Below are 20,960 nucleotides of genomic sequence, written 5' to 3'. Positions count from 1 at the left end.
AAAAACATTAGTAATTTTTAATAATGACACCTAAAATGAGGAAAAGTGAAAAAATTGAACATAAAAGTCTGGAGAGTTAAGATTCCCATCCCTCTTCTTCTAGCCTCCTTTAATATATACAAATTCTCTTGATTCAGCCACTTTGTATTGATGCTGACCTATTTATTCCAATCTAGAGAATTAAAAAATAAGGCTATATAAATTCTACATGTCGTCTTTTCTTATTACAGAAACAGTTTGATTTTGAGAAGCGTTGCAAAGCTGCTTTTTGACTTTAAGTTTTTTTTGTTTGTTTCCTAACAACCACATTGAAATGGCCAAAACAAATAGCATAAATTAAAATGTGCTGGTTGGTACCAATTGAGAGAAGGATTAACTAAGAGTTCATTTATGTGACCCAGAAAATAAGTGGCTAAGAGGACAGTGCTTTTTCTGGTGTGACCTTCTGTTGCCTGGAAAGCACTCTGAAGGGGAGACTTGATGCCATTGCTGAATACCCCTAGCCCTACTCCCAACTTTACCACCACAAAAAGAGCAAGAGCCAAAGGATAAACTGCAGAGTGATTCTAATGCTGTTTTTCCAGGTAGGTTACTTGGGAGAAGAGCTGTGCTGAGCGAATGGGAGAAACGTTCATTTCTAGAGCTTGGTAAAATGGTAGCAAACAACTTTTATACCCAATCAGTAAGTCTTCTTCAAGTTTCTACCCAGGGTCCTGTGTAAGAAGCATGGTTTGGTTTTCTCACCTGGAAAGGAGGGTGTGAGATTTTTTTGAATGTTTGGATAGAAAGGAGAGTAAAGGCAGCCTTGGCCGTCTGTCCTCTGAGCCCTCACCGGAGGCTGTTTGTCAGGCGGTGGGTCATTTTGCTGCCCTGGGGCCAGTGCTCATTCACAGTTCCTGGTTTGGGGTATGATTCCTTTCCCCCTGGCAAGAGTCCTTTATCCAGAGTATTGCACAGAGGGGCCATCTGATTGCAGAAGATGCCCATCTGCACTGGTACTACCGTCTCACTGTTCCATGGTAAAGAAACTTAGTGGGGCACTGGAGTTTTGGTCTTAACCTATAGTATGTTATTTATTTTAATTGTATTTATCTTTAATGAGATGAAATTCACATAAAAATGAATAATTCAGTGGCATTTAGTACATTCACAGTGATGTGCAGCTGCCACCTCTATCTAGTTCCAAAACATTTTCGTCACTCCAAAAGGAAACCCTGAACAGTAACCGCTATTCCCTCCTCCCGTGGCAACCACTAATCTGCTTTTTTGTCTCTAATCATTTATCAGTTCTGGGTATCTTATGTAAACATGAGAGATATCCATGTGAATCTCTTATCTCATATAAATCATACAGTATGAGACCTTTTGTGTCTGGCTTCTTTCACTTAGTTTGTTTTCAAGGTTCACCAATGTTGTTGCATGTACCATATTATGACTGAATGATGTTATTATCAGCCATTTTATGACTGAATGATGTTCTATTGTATGGATAGGCCATAATTTATCTATCCATTCATCTATTCATGGACATTTGAGTCTTTTCCACCTTTTGATTATTGTGAATAACACTACTATGAATATGGATGTATACATACTTGATTCCCCATTTTGAATCTTTTTGAGTGTATACCTAGGAGTAAAATTACTCAATCATATGGTAATTCTATTTAACTTTTTTGAGAAACTGCCAAACTATTTTCCATAGCAGCAGAACCATTTACTTCCCACCAGCAATACATAAAGGTTCTAATTTCTTCACATTCCTGCCAACAGTCATTATTTTTCCTTTTTGTTTTGTTTTTTCGGTTTTTTTTTTTTTTTAGATTATAGCCGCCCTTGTGAGTATGATGTAGTTGTTTCATTATGGTTTTGATTTGCATTTCCCTAATGACTAATAATGTTGATCATTTTTTCATATTTTTATTGACTATTTGTATATGTTCTTTAGAGAAGTATCTATTCAAGTCCTTTGTCATTTTAAAAATTGGGTTTTTTTCTCTTTGTTATTGGGTTCTTTTTCTCTTTTCCCTGTTTCTTCTAAGAATTTTATGTTTTTCCCTCATCTATTTAGTTCATCTATTTTGAGTTAATTTTTCGTATTGTGTGTCTAACTACATCTTTTTGTATATGGATATCCAGTTATCCTAGCACCATTTATTGAAGAGACTGTCTTTCCCCCATTGAATGGTCTGTGTACCCTTTTTAAACATCAGTTGGTCATGTATATAAGGGTTTACTTCTGGACTCCTAGCTCTATTCCATTAGTCTACATGTCTGTCCTTATGCCATACTACACTGTTTCAGTTACTGTAGCTTTGCGGTAAGTTTTGAAATTAGGAAATATGAACCCTCCAACTTTGTTCTTTTTACAGATTGTTTTGGGGGACAGCTGGTTAGCTCAGTTGGTTAGAGCGCAGTGCTCATAACACCAGGGCTGCTGGTTCGATCCCCACATGGCCGCTGAGCTGCGCCCTGCACAACTCGATTGAAACAACTACTTGACTTAGAGCTGAAGAACACACTGTTCCCCAATTAAAAAACAAAACAAAGCAAAACAAAACTAAACTTTAAAGATTGTTTTGGCTATTCAGAGCCCATTGCAGTTTCATATGAATTCAAGGATCAGTTTTTCATTTCTGTAAAAAAGACTTGGAACTCTGATAGACATTGCATTGAATCTCTGAATGATTTGGGATAGTATTGCCATCTTAAATATTAAGACTTCTAAACCATTTATTTAGGTCTTATTTCATTTCTTTCAGCAATGCTTTTTAGTTTTCGTTGTACAAGTCTTTTACCTCTTTTATTAAATTTATTCTTACGTATTTTATTCTGTGTATGCATTTGTAAATGGAATTGTTTTCTTCATTTCCTTTTCAATTGTTCATTCCTGGTGTATAGAAACACAACTGCCTATTCATTATTTTTAGTGTTTTTTTTTCAAGTAAAAAAAGTAGTCTCTACTGGTTATTTTAAAAGGCAAATAAGAACCCCAGTATTCCTCCAAATATTCCCTAGAGTGGCCTTTGTTAAGTTTGATATATAGCCTTCCATGTATTTTCTATGCATATATGTACAAATATACTTTCTTCATTTGGGTAGAATCATAATATACTTTGTCTACATTTTAACATATGTGTTTTTTACTTAATTATATATTATTAATATCTTTCTATTTCAGTATATCTCGAATTACTTTACTACTCTTAAATGCGGCAGATAGTACCTTATTGTACAGATATATTATACTTTAAGGGTTTTCTTTTAATGAGCATTTAGTGTGTTTTCAGCTTTTTTCGATTATAAACAATGCAGCAATTCTTGTCCCTACATCAGTGTATACTTGTGTATTTCTTTAAGGTAATTTCCTGTAAGTAGAATTGCTGAGGCAAAAAATATGCACATATTACATTTTGATGGACAGCAAGAGATCGTGTTTGTTTTGATTTTGTTTCTTAGCTGCCTTTGTTTATTATGGTCATAGATACTACCCACTCTTACCTAAGAACATCACAGTGAGTGATTAAATGCTGGGGAAAAATGGAGAAATGAAGGGTGTGTGTCTGACCCTTTTTATTCTCATACAGTGTCATAACACATATAATAATCTAAGTAGAGTGTAAATAATAAAATCCTTTTGAGTATGTTTATGAGCTGTGTAAACAGGTATTTTTAAATATATTATTATTCCAACTTAATGTTGTTAAGTGAGGAAGCAACTAGTAGCACATACGTGCCCCTTGGGCTTTATCGCTCTCCTCCTCTCTGTACTACCCACCCCACTGCTAATCTGTCTTTCATTAATCCCCCACCCATTGCTGGCAGTCATCCTTAAATAGCTTTGGACTTGATGCCAAAAGATCTCTTGCTTGTTGACAGGTTCTGTGAATACCCAATGTTCTTTGGCACCATCTAAGACCAGTTTGGGAATTTACTAATGTGTTAAAGCTAATAGCTCTGTGTTGTTCGGGACCGCGCGAAACTCCAGAAGGCAGACCGTTTTCAGTTTTCTGAGACCATCTGTGATGTTCTGTGTGTCTGAGTCTCCTATGAGTCTCACGCTTTTCTATGCTTTTCCATGGTTAACGAAGTAAAGCAGAGGAAGATTTTTGCAACATGCCCAAAGAAAAGAAAGCCAAATGGAAGTGAGGGATAAGGGTAAACATAGTTACTTTCCTTTGCCATCAGTTGTTTTTTTTCTAACTTTTTATTTTGAAATAATTTTTGACTTAGAGGAAAATTGCATGGGTAGTACAGAATTCCCATACACTCTTCAGCCAGTTTCCTCCAGTCTTAGCCTCGTACGTAATCATAGTTTCCTTATCAGAATCAGGTGATATAATGGCAGGATACTTTTAGCTAAACTCCAGACCTGATTAGCATTCCATCTGGCTTTCCCCTAATGTCCTTGCTCTGTCCCAGGATCCACATTGCATTTACTTCTGTCTCCTTAGACTTCTACAGTTCTTCGGTCTCTCCTTGTCTTTCATGATCTTGACACTTTTGAACAGTGCTGGTCAACTATTATATTTTGTTGAATGACTCTGGATTTGGGGTTTCCTGATGTTTCCTAATGTTGACTTCGAGGTTAAGCATTTTGGGGAAGAATACCACAAAATTGATGATATTTTGTTTGTTTGTTTGTTTGTTTGCTGAGTGGCTACTTGATGTTGGCTTCTCTTATTAATGGTGATGTTAACTTTGATCACTTGATTCATAGTTTCTCCTGGGCTTCTCCACTATAAAGTGACTGCTCCCCCTTATAATTAGTAAATATCTGGGGGGAGATACTTTGAGACTATGCAGATATCCCATTTCTCCTCAAGCTTGCACCCACTGACTTTAGCGTCCATTGGTAGATCTTTCCTACAATAATTATCACTATACTGTTTACCTAACAGTGATTTTATATCTCCTTTGGTCCTTGTTTGTTTGTTTACTTGTTTATTGGAATTCTTCTGTAAGGAAGAGCTATCCTTACACACACACACACACACACACACACACACACACACACACACACACACACCCAGGATGGACTCCTGCATAGTTATTTTATTCAATGGGTTCTAATCCAATACTACCATGATTTTATTTTCTTGCTCAAACTGTTCCAGCATTGGCCATTGGGAATTCCTTCAGATTGGCCCCAGTGTCTTTTGATATGTTCCCATCCTTACTCATTTTGTGGCACCCCCAGATGTTCCAGGCTTTTGTTGCGTTTTCCTTGCTCTAGCCCTGGAATCAGTCACTTCTTCAAGAAGCCTGGACCCTTTTAGTGGAGAATGGTGTTTAGAAACCAGTATCTGTGTGTCAGGCGTGCACATGTGGGTACCATTGTTTCTGTCTTCCACCATGTTAAAGCGAGCTCTTTCCTGGGAACATGAATGTAGCAGGACTGAAAGGTGCTCTTGACGCTGCTGGGGAATAAATCATTTTGATGTAAAATCATTTGATTAGCCTGCTTATTGGCGGGTTGTTAAAAATCAGTGCACTTAGAGAGAGGCCTGTAGACAAATAGGTATTTTGACTTTAAATAACTTTTTTGTGGAAAAAATGCTTTTCTATTGAAAGGCTTCTGTTAGCATTCAGACATCCCTAAATTCTTTTAATAACCTTCCATGGATTTTTTACTCCCATTTTTAGTCCATTTCATATTTTAAGATAATGAGAATAACTTTTGATGTTCTGTTAATAGAAGGTACATACTATATAATGTATACCTATTAGAGTGTTTTACTCAATGTCTAAGTACAGACTGATCATCCTATAATAAAATAATTTTATTTTTGCATAGGTTATCATGTGGCACAAAACTTTTGATAAATTATTTATGTCTTTATAATTTTATTTATGAAGTCTTACAAGTCAGAGGATATTGATAACATTTGTATTACTTATAAACATTGAGGGCCTCTTTTCCTTGAAGAGCTAATATAATTTCTTTTGCTGCTTTTAATTCTTGCAAAATAGATCTTGCCTAGATGAAATTCCAGTGCAACTCTTTTGTCCTTTGTGATTTTTCATATTTCTATTATTGTATCTCAACTCTTTGCCTAGCAGTTTCTGTGATAATTAAGCATTGAAGTCAAGGCATTTCTGTGTGTGATTGGTAGGATTCTAATCGTTACTAAGTGTGTTCATCTACCGTGATAATGATCTTCCTAAGCATTTTGCTCTGTTTCAAAACTCATTCTTGGGTCTTACCACCTGTGTCTGGAAAGAGTCTCTTGTTCCTCTTTCAAAATATAGATGGAAGAGCAGGTTTATATCAGAATTTAGAAGATGAATCTTTTTCCAGGGCATTTTGCTCTTGATTTGGCATTTCATAAGAAATTTCCATATTCTTCCCACCCCGGTACACTGTAATTTGGGAGTGGGGTTTGGTACAATATGGTACAAACTCCAGTGGGCAAGTAAAACTTGGTGTTGTAATGTTTTGAAAATATGGCTGGCTGACACTGACCTTTAAATTGTATTTGCCTGCAATAAGAGATCTTGAAGAGTTTGAAGTAGCTTTGAAAAGTAATCATTATATGATCACTCAGCCAGAAGAATTTACTTAAGAATAGCTGTGTGTCTTACACTGAATTTAAAGATTAATAGTATAAGACTTGTTCCTGGTGTCTGTAGACTCTAGTTATGTAGAGAGACACCACATTAACATTTAGTATTTCTTTTCTCTTAATACTTCCTACATCAACCATTGTCTTCTTTATCTTTCCCTTTCCCTAGTTCTAGAACGGAGAACTAGTTTACTTATTAATAAGTATTAATGTGTGTCCTTTACTAATTAAAAGAATAAGTGCACTTGTTTAAATTTTCCTCTGTTAAAAATTTAAAAATTAGTTTGCTCTTACCATGCTTGATTCTTTTTTAAATTAAGTCATGGTTGAGGAGGCAGGTAGAGTATCAGTGGCCCTTGATTTCAGCAAAAAGCCATCTCATCCTGTAGCATCTTGACTTTGGGGTACCAGTTCATAGATGTGTTACTGTCTAAAGTAAATATAAAGAGCTAATATTAAAGCACCAGACAAATCTGTTCTGATTACTCTGGTTCTTTATTCATCTCTTTCCTGGAGACGTGGTAAATAATGGCAATGATACTAATAATAACCGTTTATTAAATGGGCACTGTATGCCAGACATTGTACGGACAGTTTGCAAATACCATTTACTTCAATCCTAATAGAACCCTCCTAATTTTTTTGAAACCTAATGCAGTGCTCAGAAGGTTAAATGACTTATCCAAGATTGCATAGCTCGTAGGTCAGAGAACTGTTCGGATTTTGTTTAAGGTCAGTGCTCTTCCATATAATATATGGCTGTCCTCATGTCGTCTTTATGATTGCCTTTCCTTCAAAGTATTTAAAAATTTTTTAAATACTTGAGAGTATTTTTAAATGTTAGTTTTTTGGGGTTCAGCTACTGCCAGGCTTTTGGTTTCTAGACATGAAATACTAGATATGAAGCAAGGTAATTGCTCCCAGATGATACAGTCATGACTTTCCTTAAAGCTGAATGTGACTTTTCGCTTGGACTTTCTTACTTTCTGTGAGTGGAAACTTCAGGCTTTGGGCTGATGGCGTATAATATTTAATGACTGGGAAAATAAAGCACTGAACATGACAGTATATAGACTATGACCATGAGTCAGTTGTAACTGCTTTGACCTTTCGTGTGAATGCCGCTGGCTTCACTCTGCACCCAGTGACATGTATGGAGTTTGGATTCAGGAAGTCCAGTAAGATGATGCAGGTGGGACCTTATCTGGTATAAATACAAAGCTCTTAACTCCAACCTCCTTTCCATTTATGTTCCTAAATCTCTAAGGTGTGAGCTTCTGATTATACTGGGCTCATGATGAGCACTTTCTTTGGAAGAAGGGAGTTTTGAGAAAAGGAGGAAGATGGATTTTCATCGGAGGTGTAATTAAAAACCTGCCCTACAGGTTCTGGACAAGTGGGGTCAGAGGTGTTGGGCTTAAGATGTAAAAGGATGATTTGGGACTTTTAACTATCTAGCTTAGGTAATCTGAAAGCTCCCTTCTTGGGCTAAGAAAAGAAATGGAGATCATAAACACAGCAAAACAAGTAACTTAAATACTAAAAGACGATTTGGCTTTAAGTCTTTAAAACATCATGTGACTTTCATGTGAGTGCTGCTTAGAATATGAGACGGAAAACTAATTGTCAGAGTGCTTTGTATTTACTGTACACACTTCTGAGGCAGATAACAGAACCATTCACTTAACAACTCATCTTTCAGAGAAAGTTCTTATCATTATACTATCAAACAATTGAAGAAACGGCTGTGTTGGTAAGAGACAGTTATTCCTGGTCAGTTTTTTATTGGTGCTGTTAAGTATCATTACCACTTTGTATTTTAAATCACACCTAAAGAAGTAACAAGGAAATGAAATGGCAGGAAAAAGGTTGTTATAATAAAATATGTGCCATTTGAAGACCCTCAGAAATGTGGGGTAATTGACATAAGTGGAACACACTGGAGCCTGCCTGCCTGAAGTCAGATACATTATGACACAGGATTTATCGCTTGTCATTAGAAATTTCTTGTGTTAGAACATTTGGATTCAGTGACCCCAGTGCAGTATTCATGGAAGGAGGGTGAATTCTGCCCTCCTTGCTATGAGGGGAAGGCCCCGGATAACGGTCAGTCATAGAATGACGGACACCGTCTCCGTCTGCCCCCTTTTGGCTCTCTTTCCTCTTTGGTTTGCACTGCGTGCTTGGCCTAACACTCCTACTCACCGAATCCCTTGCTCTTAACAAAAAACCCAGGGGTACAGAGGTCAGCTTGGAGGATGGGCTTTTTGTATGACTTGGTTTGATGGCTGCAGTTAGGGTGTGTTTCAAGTAGGCAAGGAATAGTGAGCAAAACTTCTGAGTTCATTTTTGAGATTTGGACTTAAAACAACAATGTTACATTAAAGCGCTTAAGAGGATTCCTAGCCGTTGGTCATTGGGGACACTTTTTGATGATTTCTGAGATAGTAAAGCTATTTTGGCTACATATTAAATGCAGGAGAATTTAAGATGGGTGTCATGTGATATTAGGAATGTAAGGTAAAAAATGCTAATTACCATCAAATTGATTTATTTAACTCTAAATTGCTTTATTAATGTGCGTCCAGAATTTTTTTTAAATGGGGCCACAGTTCATAATGCTGTTTGTGTATTTTTCCACACAGCAGGATATTTCCATAAATGGGCAGAAGTCATATAACGATCATTTATATTAGGAGCATAATATCCTATTGTGTTGATGGACCATGGCTCTTGCTAAGCTGTCCCCATGATTTTGGGCATTTAGTCTGATTTTAGTTTTTCTCTATGATAAATACTAAGGGATATATAGAAAGGGCCTTTCTTGCTATGGTAATTGTTCAGCATGCCCTGTGTATATGCCACACATGACCTCAGGTGCTGTGGCAGAATGCAAAGACGAATGAGACATGAAGCGCCGTAGGAGATTTGAGGATTGAGGGAGGCTTTCTGTCTAGTGTGATCAAGGAAGGCTAATAGAAAAGGGCGTTTGATTCTGGGTCTTGAAGGATGGGTAGCAGTAAGAAAGGCATATACGGGAAAATTAACTCCAGACAGTGGAGTAAGCAACTCAGAGTATTGTGGCTAGAGTATAAAGGGTCCATCTGCTAAGAGCCTAAAATAAGTTTTACCAGAAAATATCTTGCTATAAGAATGTGTCCTAAATGTATGTGTCCTAAATGTGTTTTAGAAAGAGTACACTACTACGTGTGTGATAAAAATGTTGTCAAAGACATGCTGTATACAGAAAGTATGCTCCTAGAGGCTTAACCCCTCTTTGCCAGACACTTTTTGATCTTCCCTAACAGTGATTCATAGACCAGTCTTATGAGGGGGACTTAATATCTGATTCCCAAGTGATGACAGGGAAGAGTTGAAGTATGCCATTGTACATGAAAAGTGGGACGTCATCAACATCTTCTGTACAAGCCAACTCCAGTTCATTCAATTATTCATGCATAGACCAAGCATTTGGAGAATAGTTATGTGCTAGGTATAGGCCAGTGCTAGAATAAAGAAGACCTGATCCTCCAAAGAAACTAATGGATTCATTGAAGAAAGAACCAAAATAAACAACCACAACAATGAAACAAATCCTCAACAGCATGTTAAGCTCTTTGAATTTATGCATAGGGTACTATGCAGCCACAGGGATGGCATATCTAAAACTAGTAGGGGGCATCAAAGGAGGCTTCCTGGAGGAGGAAATGTCTATCAATACTGGGTCTTAAGGAGCGGGAGGAAGAGCAAATGAAGCCCGCCCACGTAGGCAGAGCGATCACCGTGGACAAAGGCATAAAGGGGTAAGAGAACATTAGCCACTAGGAAACTAGTGTTTAAACTCTTCTCTGCAGCTGGAGAGGTGGGAAGAGACCAAACAATGAATGGCTGTGAATGCCATGCTGCAGAAACATCCTGCGTTAAAAAAAACCAGCATGATCAAATTGACCTGGGAAGTGAATAGGGTGGTCCAAGCTAGCAATGTTGAGCATAACGACAGGAAAGAGGGGACAGTGAAGAAGACCCCTCCATGGTCCACTCTTCCTGAGTGCTTTGTTATATGGGGAAATGAACAGCCTACTGGAGAGCACCAGTGTCCAGATGGTATGCTAATATGGTTTTGTAAGTGGATGAATACCTGGTGAGAATTATTTTATTATGGGTTATGCAGTGACCAGGATGGGAAAGAGAAATGGTAACAGGATTTAACTTTTCTCTGTACCCCAGGTGGCATGTGGGGGGAGCACCAAGCCCATAGCATGGGCACTATATCCTGACCTCCCATTAGAGTGGGTGGTGGTCAAACAAGCTCTGCCACACACTAAATTCTAGTTCTGGGTTTTAACCATTCAGCTAATTTTATCAAATTAGTATGAGCATGTTTTCCTTTTTAAAAGACTATAGGGGGAGAAAAACCTTGGCGCTTTTCTCCAGTATGTAGCATTGAATTTTATATATATGGTATATATAATTTACATATAGTGTATTTGTTATATGTAAAAGATGCAGTGTAGGTCATTGCTTTCATATGACCCCTGCAGCCGAAAAGGAGGACAAGAATCAGTGAGCTTTCAAAGTCCCTGATCTCCTGGAATTTACATTCTTAGTGCATTTGGATGAGATGAGACAGGCTGCTACTGAGTTGCTTCAAAAACTAAAAAGAAACTGGTGAAGTGTAGTTGTCCGCTCACATTTTTCTTTTTAAATGCTTTATGCCCAGGGAAAATGTTGGGACTGGGATTTAAATTTAAATTTTATGAGTTTGCATGGGTCATTCTTTAAAAAAATGGGTTTTAGATTGGTAATCAGTAAATGGCACCCTCTTTTGTCTTCCTTAATTTTTTTGCATGCTGTTGGGTCATTCAGAGTGGCACTAAGGTTAAATCAGGTGCATCATAAGCCACTTGAAAACACATGGTTAAGTCTGCTAAACACGGGCTTGACTGGGTACCTCTCTTGTGGGCTTGTTGGTTCTTGTGCAAATTCCTGCTTCCACCCAGTTCCAGGATCAGCTGCACATACCTGCCTCACCCCAGTCCAGAAAGGCCGGCCCGTTCTCTTCGCCCAGCCCAGAAGTAGAGTTCTGGAAAAAGTTGCTTCCTGGGCTGTAAGAACCTCTGTAACTGCTCTCTTTCCTAGAGCTTCCAGTTTACTGTGCTAGGAAGGAATATCATGGAAGGATGCAAGGATTTTTAGGCAAAGAAAAAATACTGAAATGGATGTGGTGTTGAAATTAAGGTGGTCTCTAGGAAGTACCGTAACCACCCTCTTTCATACTCCTGGCCCCCTTACCTGGTTGTCTGTAATATAGCATTTGTTTTTCCTTTTAAAAATGTGTGTGTGTGTGTGTGTGTGTGTGTGTGTGTGTGTGTGTGTAAGAGGGAGGGAGAGAGAAAGAGATTTATTCAATATCATGGAATCTTTGAGGGAAAGAGTATAAAATTTTCAAAATTGTAACAATAATGACTTCATTTGATGTGTATCACATTCTACATGACAATAGACCAGTTCTCCTTTATTAATATTTGTGTTTTCTCTTAAAGTCTTAAAAGAAATATTTTAGCTTTTTAAAAATCTTTATGGACCAATGTTATAAATAGAAAAACATTATTGGTTTAGATCGTATGATATGAAGATGGTCACACTGAGGGTATTTGCATGTGGGCTCTATCAAGAGGGTTGAAGTTGACGCGGGTGGGCTCTGTCTGCAGGCTCTGCTTCAGGAAGAGTGCATTCATCACCCAGGCTCATTTGGTCAGTCTGTCTTTCCCCAAGCCAAAAGGATAAACAGGCTTGACAAGCTGTTTATAAAAGGTTGTCAGTTTTTAGGGTGTGGCTGTTGAACCACACCTGAGAAACAACCTAAATGAAGCCAACTCATAAAGTTACTTAAGAGCCTCCACCCCGGTTGATGGTCCAGATTGTCTCCAAGGGAGGTGAACTAAGCCAGTGTTAAGACTGTGAGTGGGATAAGGCAGTAGTGATAAGGCATAATGGATGCATTCATACACATCACTTCAATACAGCACTTTCTTGGATGGAAGCATGGGAAATAGCACTTGAGCACACACTCACGCTTCTTGTTAGCCTTCTTGGTCACTGCTGACCTGCCACTGTCCTTCCTTTCCCAGCTACCCACTGGGACTTGGGCCTCTGTAAGGTCATTGAAAATCCTTATGTTCTGAGAATGCGAAGAGAAAAAAACTTGATCTCTAACCCGTCGGAAAGTTGGTTGAAACAGTAAAATAAATTTTAAAAGAAGACCATCCCCATACATTGCAGTTAGTTTTGACTAGAATAAATTTACCATGTTATGAAACTGATAGTGTTACTTATGACAGTATTTTAATTTAGAAAGTACTTTGGTAAGTTTATAGCTTATAAGTTAAATGGATTCGTTTGTGAGGACTTGAGGAATTCCTTCCAACTTCTGATTGCTACCTCAAGTCCGTTTTAAGTAGGTATAACAGACATTGCTCCTGTGACCCTATTTTGCCTTTTAACCCATTGGTACTTCTTTCATTTCCTTTAGTGGGTTTCATTAAAATTTAGGAAAGCTTATAAAATTCCAAAAAAGTTAACTCTAAATAAAGGAGAGGTAGGCCAATATTTTAATTTGGAACTGTGGCAAAATTAATTTTCCTCAGATCACTGGTTAGCAACTGTTTTAATTTATTTGTTAATGAAAATCAATAAACTATTTAAATTGCATGTAAATTCTACCACTCTACTATAACACGTTTTCATCTTATTTTTATATTAGTTTATATTTTATTTATGTGGTATACTTTTTATTTCGAATACTACTTTTACTTTAGTTATTTTCCACTCATTTACAAAAAGCCTTTACAACTATAATAAATAATATTCAATTGCATTAATGTATTATAATCTGTAAACCATCTTTCTTATGTTAAAGATATAGATGTATCTAATTCTTTGCTACTTTAGATATCATTGTAGTGAAATCTTTAGGCTGCAATAATTTCCTTGGGATAAATTTACAAGGTTAACTAGGTCAGAGGTATGAACATTTTTTGATTTGCTGAAAGAGTTTCTCAAAGACTCTAGATTATAAAAATAATACATAATCACCCTAATAAATTAGAATGGTATGGAAGTATATAAAGTAAACGTAAAAATTCTCTGTGGACCCCAGTCCCATTCCCCCAAGTGAACCATGGTGAGCCTCTAAGCAAAGGTTGTATAGAAGGAGGAAAGACGGAGTTCTGATGAGTGGAATGATGTGGAAGTGGTGACAGTGTCCGGTATAGTTAAAAAGTAAAATGAAATACTGGTTTATTTGTATGATTTTAAAAATGGAATCCAAGCAGCTCCCTCTTTGGACAAGACATAGAGGTATCCAGTGTTGGTTTACCAACAGCTGGTTTGACAAAGTGCAGCCTCCTATGTCAGATAATGTTAAGTGATGTTCATGTGCCCTTGACTCTGATCAAGAGATGGCTGGAACCAGCAGGCCCCAGCTTTCCTCAGTTTGAGGGTCATTCAGGAATCCTTGTAGATAAGAGAGGAATTGTATATTCCAGGCCCCAGAGTGATGACTACACTTGGAAAGCTGGGAGGGTTAGTGGAGGCAGTTCAATTGTGCTAAGGAGCAAACATGCTTTTTGCTGCATGTCTGTGACCTAAGTGTCTTTGACATTTGATTTTATCTTCGAGACCCATCACAGAAATCAAGTTTGTGGTCTTTCCCAATTTTCTGGGAACTGTGGCTGAGCAGAGGGAAAGAAGCCATTCTATAAGACCACTCTTTACAAATGTGTTAATTTCCTCCATGAGCCTGGAGAAGAACAATGGTATTCTCCCAGTTGGTTGTTTCATTAAATTATTTTGAATTAGTTGTCTCTGAAAGGAGGTGTCTTCTGTGTCCTGTATGTGCTCACTTCCTTTGCTACTCTGGCCTGAGTATAATTAGATCACCTTATCTCCCTGCCCACCAGCCCTGTCTCCGTTCCCCCGACATCTGAAGGGAAGGTTAGCATGGCACGCATGGTGGTTTTCTGGCCTGTAGAGACATTAGCTGGCAGTCCCCAGAGTTCCATTTGCTAGTATTGGGCCCAGTTCACAGCTTTCTGCCTATAGAAACAACAGGCAAACTAGGGAATCCTTTAGTAAGTCACAGACAATTGCCACTGAACTGAGAGTCCTGCTAACTGGACCAAGTTCCTCACCAACTCTGTGCATTGTTTTCCAGTTTATAAAATTGGGCGTCTAGACTTATCCCCAAGACTGTGTCTAGGACATAGATGGGAAGAGGTGGAGTCCTCAAGTGATGACTGAAATTGGAATAAAAACCATGAGACCCATGTCCCCTGACTGCCATGCTTTTCAGACACGTCTTAGCACTTGCTCCCTGCACAGAAGCTGGATTCCAAACAAAGAAGCCACTGAGGGAAGTTATGCTTCACTTCACTTTTTAATAAAATAGAGTGTCTACTCATTAGATAGGAGTATGTCTAAAATTCAGAACCTTGGAGACTAATTCTCTTAACTTTCAGATGATACCATCATTTAATTTCCTAGACATTAAAAAAAACCCTGAATGTTTAATACATTTGTAGGAATAGAAGGAATGCAACAAAGACTAGAATTTTATAATGTACATTAGACATATAAAAGTTGTCAATAAAGTTTCCCCTCTTTTTCTGTCTTCCTCAGAGCAATAGTAATGACTGCTCTCATAGATAAGCTGCTCCATTGTGTTGGGCAGTGGTTGTATCTTCATGTGTTAACTCATTATCACTCCAAAAACTACCTTTCATTTGACTGCGTCGTCTCACTGCACTGTTTCACAGGAAAGTTGTACTCTCCTTAAATTAGAAGAAGCTGAATAAAAGCTGGAGGCCCAAGGATTTTATAGGTACTGATTCAGTAACTGTGTCTAATGGCACAAACCTTCTATTTATTCATATTACTAAAACTGCGGTAATAGAAACGAAAACCACTTTACTGAAAAAGGAACTTAGGAATGAGATCATTAAATATAACTAAATATATTTTAAATTTAAATATAAACACCATATAGTTCCTGTTTTATATCACGTACACATCTGAACTAGCTATTCTGAATGCTGGGCTCAGAGAAAAAGGTCAGAGATAGTTACAAAGAAGGTCCTTTTAGTATCAGGCTCATTTGAAAAACAATGAGATCATTTGAGACAATCACTTTAGCCTTTTTTTTTTTCCAGCCGAGATTTCTGTGGGTGCTTTTGTTGGTAGTCCATTTATGCTGTATACTTACTGTCGACTCTGCCTCTGTTTTTATCACTGGATTCTCCTGTAGATTTTTTAGGCCAATATGATTAACCAAGGAGGAATCGGAGAGTACGTGTATGGCCCCAGGAATTTTTTGCAGATCCGGATTAGAATTAGAGCACACACCATTGTCCCAGGCTCGAGCTCCTGAACATGTGAGCACAGGTGAGCCTTGAGGTGCCCAGACCACAGCCGATCCCCGCTCACACCTGGCTTATTAGGCCCCACTCACCCAAGCATTTTTGATAGTTTATCCTCCCAGTCATATTTCAGCTATCACCTTGACCATTTAACTTTTGTGGGCACATGCCTGTACATATAAAAATATGATGCTTTAAAATAAAATCTGTGTTTATTTGCATAACGAACATACATATTACCTAGGACACCTCCCACACCAACCCACCCATACTTCCTACACTCTACTTTGCTAATAGGAAATTATTAGTTGTTTTGTGCTGTTGGCAGTTCTGGAGAAAATACACAGAGCCAGGTGTTGTGACTATTGGGTATAGGATTGAGAATATAATTTTTACAATCTGTAGTTTTTTAATAGCCAATTATTAGAGATAAGAAAGGGGATTTTTTATATGACTTTTGAGATGTCCCAGTAATGAACTCTCACTGGGCGTCATTATCTGAACAATAGTGATCGACTGCAGCTCAGCAGTATGTAGGCAGGACTTATTAGATAAGCACGGTGTAGGCCACAGTGGTGATAAGGCAGCCTACATTGTCCTATGTGTTAGGTAACATAGATCGTCCTACGTGTTTCTTGAGGGAGAAAGGAGAGCCATTGAGATTTCAGTATTGTCCTCATGCCTGTTGCCATGATAGTTTATATTTTGCCTTTGAATAAGACAATTTAAAAAAAACATTATAATTTAAATATGTGATTCACTTACTCAGAAATGGGACGAAGTGCAAACATGATGCGACACAGTGGTTTTGTGGGATGGGAAATAAAGAATCAGTCTCTTCAGCTTGAAGAGGTTGGATTTGACAAGACATCTTAGGAGGCCATACTGGAGTGTGAAGAAGGCAGCAATTATAAGTGATAATTAATATCTTTGATGATGGCCGTAATTTCAACCCCAGTTTCAACCATCAGCAGTTCTGCTAATGAGGAGTTAACAAGTGGAAAGGGAACCCCTAAGAGTCACCTCAGGCAGGAACCACCATGGCCTGTGATATTTGTCATCCGTGTCCTTATGGTTACGTGGTCAGGGGCCCAGCAGGCGCAGCATACAAATAACAGTAATGGATTTTGTTTATATGTACCCAGTCTTGTTTCAGAAAAAAAAAAAATTATGGTGGCTTAAAAGGTTATATGAAATAAAATTAAAAATCAGTGGGTGAGGATATTGGGACAGAGGGAAACAGCAAGAAAAGGAAATGAGAAGTAAAAACAGAGATAGCATGCATTGCGTAAGGTCTTGTAGATAACACTGGAAATAAGCCACTGATTTGGCTCTGTGCTCTCCCGCAGTCAAGGCGAAGAGTCTTTAAGATTCAATAAACCGGCTATTCAGAAGAATCACGAGTACCGCACAAGTGGGACACGTGGGCCATGCCATCAACCGCACGTTGAGAGTAAGTCCACCCATGGCTGGAGGTAAAACAGAGCTTCAGTACTTTACGGGGAAGTAGAGTAGGCTTGTTTAACCCGATTGTGCTCATTTCTGTTTACTGATTACACAGGGGAATCATACATAGCCTGAAAACTTTCTATTCGTAACTTCTTTCCTCTTCTCAATGTAAAATAAGCGATAGTTCAAATGAGATGAAAAACAGGATACTTACACTCCCTGAACTCTCCCTTTGAAATAGAGGGCCCATGAGCTCTTAAAATTTTTGTGACTTTCTGGTGTAAAAAGGACTGTATTCACTAGATGGCAGTATCAACAGCCTTTGGGAAAATTAAATAGGATCCTGAATCTCTTTAAGTACCGAAAATGTGGAAAAGTAGGAAAAGCGATTTAATTGAACATACAGGAGTTCATATATCTACAACCTACACGAAAGAATTTTCCATTTCCTCCTCCCCTTTTCTTTCAGGGCCAGGGAGGAGGGGCTATCCATAGTAGCTGCAAGCATGTCTGGGTGGCACCCAAGGGGTGAGGGGCACTTTGCATGAGGAGCAAACTTCCCAGCTCTCGGGCATGCCAGAGGCAGCAGGGCTTCCGGCCACTTTCTGTTTGACCCTGCAGCTGTCACAGGTTAGGAGTTACTGACAAATGTTTGGGGGCTACCTGTGGGATAATAGTGTATTGATAAGGTGCAAAAATGTGTTTAATACATGGGGATGATATTTAGACCCTCATGTTTGCTCATTTTTCATTTCTAGCATCAAGGCAATGTGACCTCTCAGGAAATGAAGTGATTTATTTCTATTTATGTAAAATTCTTTTGCCCATTTTCATCATTGAGGAGAGGTTACGTACTTTTTCATAGCTTTGTGTGTGCGTTTGTGTGTGTATGTGTGAAAAAGGTAGATTCATTTTTAAATCATAATGGTATACAATTAGTGGTATTTGGTCGAATGTTAGGATTTTTATAGCGTATCTTGGGTAGTATGTGAGTAGTAATAGAATAATTAATTGATCTCTATCGTACTCCTCAAGGCAGTTAGTTTCTTAACAGTAGCGCTGCTGATGTTCTATGTAGGACACTTGTTCATCATGTGGGACCGTCCCATGTGCTGCAGGGTGTCTGCACACCTAGCTCTTGTCCTGTGCGATTTCTACATGTCAGAAGTGCTCAGGCATTGCGACTACCCAACAACACTCTATTTCCACGTGTCTCCTTGGAGGGGTAAGGAGGGGGAGGCGGCCCTGCCCAGGGTTGAGAACTGCTGGACTAGAGGTTTTGGTGTAAGTAACGGAACTTGTAGAATTTAGTGGGTATAATCTCTTTAAAATATTGTACATTAATAACTTTATATTTTAAAAAATCACAACCACCACACCGTCGCTTTGACTCATTTGCATTTACTTATGGGTTCTGATTCCAATTAATTCTGCATAAACACAGTTTTTACATAGTATAAACTTGTACATATATAATTTTAGGGTATACTTTTTATATTACCTTATCAAGTACTTTTTCTTGTATTCCTTATTGCTTTTCTAATAGTGTACATACCTTGTCCAGATAGTTCATTGTCCTCCACCTTGCTTCTCCTGCCCTTTTTAAATAACTTTCTTTGAAAGTTACAGCCATTAATTTTTTTTCTCACTTGAATTCTAGTATTATTTTCTTGAGATCTTTAAAGTATCTTTTTTCTTGCAGCCTAATTGAAATTGTTGATATATAAATGACTTAAGGTTGAATCATATGCTTTGCTGTTTTAATCAAGCTGGTATCATACTGTTTGCATAAGAAATGTCCAAACCTGTAGAGAATTTTTACAAGAATTTATTTGAGCCAAACTGACAACATTGCCAGGAAGCAAGGTCTCAGATGCCCTGGAGAATGACAGTTTTGCAGTGTCATTTATACATTTGGAACTAAAGAAGGAGTGTAAGGAAGATTACATGAAGGTGGGAGAAAGCAGGGAGAAGATTGGATTACAGGATACTTAACAAGATTATGTGCTCCCTTGGGGTGGTTTACACCTTTGAGGGGTCTAGAAAAGAGGATTGCTTCTGGCATTTCAAAGGTATGTGAACCTAGATGCATAAGAACAGTGGACAGGGCTGGCTTAAAAATATTTTATGAGGAAGTTATAGATTGGGGCAGTGTTGTCACTGGGAGAGGTAAAAAGTATAACTATTGCACTGTGTTGTACACCTGAAACTAATTTAAAAAAAATAAATTTTAAAATTAAAAAAATAAATAAAGAAGTTGTAGGCTTGGGGCATGACTACCCACCATGACCTGCCCAGTTAGGAATTTATGATTAGATTCCTTGTGAGGGTACTTTTGGTTATTGAACTTGTACATACCCCTTTTTTTGTCCATAGTATTGGGTCGTCGGAAAAGTCATGATGTATTTTTTTCTATGTTTTCTATGCAAAAATGCGTCATTACTTTTCCGACCACCCAATATGTTCTCTCCTTTTGCTAGACTTCTCCTTTTTCCTCCCATGAAGGTTTTATTTGGTGGGAGGTTACCTTGCACGTGTTCTGTGATCCTTACTAATCTCACCTGCCCTTGAGGGTGGTTTGTGCACCCGCAAGCTATTCGTTTCTAGATTGTGCTAGTTCAAAAGAGGAGTACTCTTATTTCCTTTCTCTTTTCCTTTTCTCATCAAAGAGAGTTAAAAAGCCACTTGAGCTTAAGGCCTGGACCTTAGGATTTCTATTGGTTCTCATGGTACCTAGCACAGGGCCTGTCCCTAGTGAATCCTCTAGGCAAAGCCTTGGTTGATGGATACATTCTCAGTTCACTTTCCCTGGTTGGTCTTTGCAACAGTGCAGTTACCACCAGCTTCTGGATATTGGTTTAAGTCACCATAAAGTATGGCCAAGCCATTAGGAGCGAATTTTATATCTTGCCTGTGATATGTAAAGACAGAAGATTGGGGTAGAAGAGATCCCAAGTGGCACCTGACCTAATGAAAGATCCGTGAGTAATGAAAGGGAGAAGAGGGAAAACAACCGCTGAGTTGAACTGGAAGAATGCTGGCCTGCTCTGACCCGTGGTGTGCCAAGGTCCAAAGGCAATGCCAACTGACAACATATGTTAAGCAGCTGAGTGGGTGCCATTTTCCCGCCTAGACAAGCCTCTTCAGGCACAAAAGCCTAAGGAAAGTCTCTCATGTTAAGGAGCAGCAGGGACTCTTCCGGACCCATCATTCCAGTGTTACCTTCCCACCACCAGGCTAGCACCACCCTCCCACCCCTGACTGAAGCGCAATAGAGAAATGTTGTTTAATGCTAAAGGGTTCAATCAGCAAGATGGAGTTTTAAGGTTTAGGTAACCTTGGGGCCTTGTTTGGGTGACTAGACTTTTGACTTTTATCTAATCCCTAGAACTGCCTTATTACAAGATATATCCATGGAGACAAATGTGAAGCTATTTTGACCATCACTTCCATGACTAGCTCCTTAGGAGCTAGCTGATATCCTGTCTGCCCATGTCAGAAGCAACTGGATTAAAGATGGCAGATCTTG

General features: G+C 38.4%; 1 protein-coding gene across 1 annotated transcript in view; it reads left to right on the top strand.

Moving 5' to 3' along the window:
* KANK1 (KN motif and ankyrin repeat domains 1) overlaps positions 1–20,960 on the top strand; it is a 140,577-nt gene that overhangs the window by 8,604 nt on the left and 111,013 nt on the right. The window contains exon 2 of the mRNA XM_019645884.1: positions 17,332–17,435. The gene's annotated coding sequence lies outside the window, so the exon portion shown is untranslated. The remainder of the gene's footprint in view (positions 1–17,331; positions 17,436–20,960) is intronic.

Source organism: Hipposideros armiger, unplaced genomic scaffold (assembly GCF_001890085.2).
Source record: "Hipposideros armiger isolate ML-2016 unplaced genomic scaffold, ASM189008v1 scaffold_95, whole genome shotgun sequence".
Taxonomy (NCBI): domain Eukaryota; kingdom Metazoa; phylum Chordata; class Mammalia; order Chiroptera; family Hipposideridae; genus Hipposideros; species Hipposideros armiger.
The sequence above is the reverse complement of the archived record's forward strand: the minus strand, read 5'-3'. Positions and strand labels throughout refer to the sequence as shown.